This window comes from Martes martes (assembly GCF_963455335.1).
Source record: "Martes martes genome assembly, chromosome: 15".
Taxonomy (NCBI): domain Eukaryota; kingdom Metazoa; phylum Chordata; class Mammalia; order Carnivora; family Mustelidae; genus Martes; species Martes martes.
In genome coordinates this window covers 9,214,638-9,219,635 of record NC_137903.1, presented here as the reverse complement: position 1 = coordinate 9,219,635, position 4,998 = coordinate 9,214,638, and positions in this window count along the sequence as shown.

The following is a 4,998-nucleotide window of genomic DNA, read 5'->3' as shown; positions in this document are numbered from 1 at the left end:
ATATGTCGTTTGCAAATATCTTCTCCCATTCTGTCAGTTGTCTTTTGGTTTTGTTAACTGTTTCCTTGCTGTGCAAAAGCTTTTGATCTTGATGAAATCCCAATAGTTCATTTTTGCCCTTGCTTCTGTTGCCTTTGGCGATGTTCCTAGGAAGAATTTGCTGCGGTTGAGGTCAAAGAGGTTGCTGCCTGCATTCTCCTCAAGGATTTTGATGGATTCCTTTCTCACATTGAGGTCCTTCATCCATTTTGAGTCTATTTTCGTGTGTGGTGTAAGGAAATAGTCCAGTTTCATTTTTCTGCATGTGGCTGTCCAATTTTCCCAGCACCATTTGTTGAAGAGGCTGTCTTTTTTCCATTGGACATTCCTTCCTCCTTTGTCAAAGATTAGTTGACCATAGAGTTGAGGGTCTATTTCTGGGCTCTCTATTCCGTTCGATTGATCTATATGTCTGTTTTTATGCCAGTACCATACTGTCTTGATGATGACAGCTTTGTAATAGAGCTTGAAGTCTGGAATTGTGATGCCACTGACTTAGGCTTTCTTTTTCAATATTCCTTTGGCTATTCAAGGTCTTTTCTGGTTCCATATAAATTTTAGGATTATTTGTTCTATTTCTTTGAAAAAATGGATGGGATTTTGATAGGGATTGCATTAAATGCGTAGATTGCTTTAGGTAGAATAGACATTTTCACAATATTTGTTCTTCCAATCCATGAGCATGGAACATTTTTCCATTTCTTTGTGTCTTCCTCAATTTCTTTCATGAGTACTTTATAGTTTTCTGAGTATAGATTCTTTGCCTCTTTGGTTAGATTTATTCCTAGGTATCTTATGGTTTTGGGTGCACAGAAATTGGTATCTTGAAGTGGAATGCTATTTAAAATAAACACCTAGGGTGCCTGGGGGGCTCAGTCGGTTGAGCATCTGCCTTCAGCTCAGGTCGTGATCCCAGGGTCCTGGGATCGAGCCTCGCATTGCACTGGGCTCTCTGCTTGGTGGGAAGTCTGCTTCTTCCTCTACCCTTACCTCCTGCTTGTGATCTCTCTCTCAGCTCTCTCTTTCTCTCTCTCAACTAAATCAATAAAATCTTTTAAAAAACAAACAAACACCTAAAGAGTGCCTGGATGGCTCAGTTGCTGAAGCAGTCAGCTCTTGGTTTCAGCTCAGGTCATGATCTCAGGGTCCTGGTGATGTAGGAAAGAATGTTAAGGTTTGAAGCGGATGGCCAAGAAAGAACTCTTGAGACATCTTTGGTACAAAAAGATGATTTTATTAAAGCACGGGGACAGGACCCGTGGGCAGAAAGATCATGAGATCTTTCTGATCATGGGATCATGAGAAGTGGCTCATTACATACTTTCAAGTTGGGAAGAGGTTAGGGATAATGTAAGTCTCTAAAGAATTGTGGAAGCAAGGTTTCCAAGGCCCTGAGGGGGCTAGCTATTGTTGGGAAAAGGTCATTTATTACCGTCAAGTAAAACCTTCATCACGAGACCCTTCAGATGTATATCGGTGGACCACATGCTTGGGGGATGATTGCCAACACATATCTTGGGGGGGTAGAGATAAAGGAAATTTCCAAAGGAATTTTTGTGTGTTAAAGTAGACTTCCGGGATCCTGGAGTGGGGGGTGGTCAAAGCTAAGACTGCCTTTTGCCCTTAGCAAAGTGTCAACATCGAGGCAGTTGAGTCCCTAGAGAAATGTCACATTGCCTGTTTCAAGGACTTGTCAATGGGCTATAGGTAGTAAGGAAATTTAGCAATTTTTCATCTGCCTTCGTTTCCCACATCACTGGGATCAAGCCCAGCTTCGGGGTGCTCAGCGGGGAGTCTGCTCGAGGATTCTCCCTCTCCCTTTTTCCTTTCCACCTGCCTAGGCTCTCATGCTCTCTCTCTAAAATAATAAATTTATTTTAAAAAGATTTACTTATTCATTTATCAGAGAGAGAAGGGGTATAAGCAGAGGGAGCGGCAGGCAGAGGGAGAAGCAGACTCCCTGCTGAGCAAGGAGCCCAATGTGGGACTCGATCCCAGGACCCTGGGATCACGACCTGAGCTGATGGCAGACACTTAATCTACTGAGCCACCCAGGTTCCCCTAAAATAAATAAATCTTTAAAAAATAAGATAAACACGGAAAACACAGGCATTGGTTTAGTAGATGCCTAGCAAAAGGTTAGGAAGTGATATCACCAGCTGAAAAGCTGGAGTATCCACGGTTGCTTAGGTAAAACGTTGGTAGAACCGTTTTTGTGGCGACTTGATAGGCAGATCCAGTTCGTACTGTGGGCGGTACATCTAGAGTAGGTGTTTGGAATGAGCCAGAAGGTATGAGGTGGCTGCCTCTTGCTGTTTTTAGCTAGGTATTACTAGCAAGAAAGGAGCTCAGGTCAGGTTGCTGGTTTTGAAGCAGAAGAAGGGAACGAAGAGTCCAGAACTGGGGACCCTGGAGATACTGAAGAGCCAACTGCTGCAAGAGCATAACCAGCAACAGACAAGACTCGTCCGCCTTGTCTCCGGGGCCTCTCCCGAAGACACCTCGGGCCAACAAAGATCTCATTCCAGTCCTGCCCAGTTGTTTCAGGCGGTTTCACGGCAGGTGCTGGTAAACTGAGGAAGAGAAGCTTAGGGGCAAGGAAGCCAGTCATGAAGCAGGTTAAGGACTCTGTCTGGAAAAGACCTCTGGGTAAGGCTCCCGACACACGGACTAGATAGAAGCAAACAGAGTAAATGCCTTGTATGTTTTTGGAGAGTGTTCCTGACGAAACCACAGGGAGCCTGGCTGGAAAAAAAAAGTGTTTGTTAAAATAAAACAAATCTTGTGCTCCCAAACTTGCAGACATCAGGCTGTGAAAGTTACATAGTTCTCCAGAAGGCACACACTCCTTTGCATCTGTTTGAGATTTCTATTCATCACAGGTTCCTAGTATTTCAAATAGGACGTGCTTGGCTGTAGCTAATGTTTCTTCTGCTTGAAGTACATCAGACTTCTTGGATTGCTAAATGTATAGTTTTCATGAAAATTGGAAAAATGTTGACCATTATTTCTTCGAATGTTTTTTCTTTTCACCTCCCAATGCCCCCACTTCTGAAATTCCAGTTACATGGATGTTAGGTCACTAGATAGTGCCCCACAGCCCAGAAATGCTCTGTTTATTGTGTTTTCCAGTTTTTTTTTTTTTCTCTCCTTGTGTTTCACTTTGGAGAATGTCTACTGCTATGTCTTCAAACCCATTAGTCTTTTCCTCTGCATAATCCCATTTGGTATGTTTTTAAATGTCAGATATTATGTTTTTCATCTCCAGAAGTTTGATGCGGGTCTTCTATATATCTTTCCCTCTTCATCATGTTTATTTTTTCCCCTCTACCTTCGTAACCATATTGAGTGCTTTTATAATAACTTTTTTTTTTTTTTTACATCCTTGTGTGTTAACTGTCATCTGTGTGGGTCTTTCTTTTGATTGATTTCTCTCCTGTTTGTTCACATGTATGATGATTTTTGGTTGGCTCTGGACATTCTGGATGACACTTTTTTAGGTGCTAGACATTGTTGTATTCCTTTCAATATTTGGGGGTTTTGTTCTGGGGCCAGATGAGTTAGTTGGACTTGATTAGGTCCTTCCGAGACTGACGGATAAGCATTGTTACAGCAGACCCAAAGCAGCCACTAGCCCAGGGCTAATGTGACCCCACTATTGAGAAAATATCCTTCTGAGGACCCTACACAATGCCCTCTCTAATAAGGTCTTTCTATTCTGGCTGGTGGGAACACAATCCCCAGTCCCATATGAGCTCAAGGGATGTTCCTGTTTATTCCTTTCTGGCAGGTGTTCCCCTTGGGCTTGAGTTGTCTCCTCCCCTAACTACAGATCAGTACTCAGCCCTCAAACCAAGGGCAGTCTGCTGATCTCCAAAGCGTTTTGTATAGCTCCTTCCTTTTTAGCCCCCTTCACATTCTCAAACTGGAAATTCTGTCTCCTTGTTCAGGAAGACGGCTGGGCTCTACTTGGGTTCCTTCTCCCTGCCCTGTGACCTGGACGCTCCTTCTCGGCAGACAGCTGGGAAAGTTGAAGCGCTCACTTAGGACCACTATCCTATGTTACCTGTTGTCCTGTATGTGTAAATTATTGTTTCCTATGTTTAGCCCAGTTTTCTCGTTGTTTGAGACAAGAAGATAAATCTGGTCCGTTACTCCATCATCACTGGAAACAGAAGTGTCAGCACCCACTTCCGATGGGGACGTGGAGGAGAGCAGACACAAACAGTGCTACAGTCAAGGACTTAACATGCTCCGGGTTCTCTCTAGAACTTTTTCCCCCCTTCTTATCTTTATTGAGGTATAATTGACAAAAGCTGTATGTATTTAGGGTGTACGACCTGGTGTTTTGATAGAGGAATAGACTGTGAAATAATCACCACCATCAAGCTTATTCACCTGTGCATCTCCTCACGTGGTTCTCGTTGTGTGTGTGTGTGTGTGTGTGTGTGTGTGTGTGTGTGTGTGAGTTTGTGTGTGCATGACCCTGGTGGGTAGCCCCATTCTTCTGGCTAAGCGAGGGACTGACCCGGACCACCTAGGAGCCTACTGCCACCAAGTCTCCCACATCCTGCCCCTCACCTGATCACCTGGAGCCCTTTAAGCTGGGGTACGCCCCGGGGTGACGGGCATGCATTCCCCCTGCCTCCCCGCAGCCCGGCCCCGCCCCGCGCCCGCGGCCCCCGCCCTGAGGGCCACGCCCCGTCCCGCGGCCCCCGCCCTGAGGGCCACGCCCCGTCCCGCGGCCCCCGCCCTGAGGGCCACGCCCCCTGCCAGGGGGGGTCTCTCCGCGGCCCCGCCCCTCCCCGAGCCCCGCCCCTTCCCTCGGCCCCCCCCGCCCCCCCCAGGGCCCTGCCCCTCGCCGGGTCTCTCCGCGGCCCCGCCCCTCGCTGCCAGCCCAGCCACTCCCGGGCCGGCCTCTCTTCTCCCGCAGGCCCCGCCCCTCCCCGCCGCCCCAAA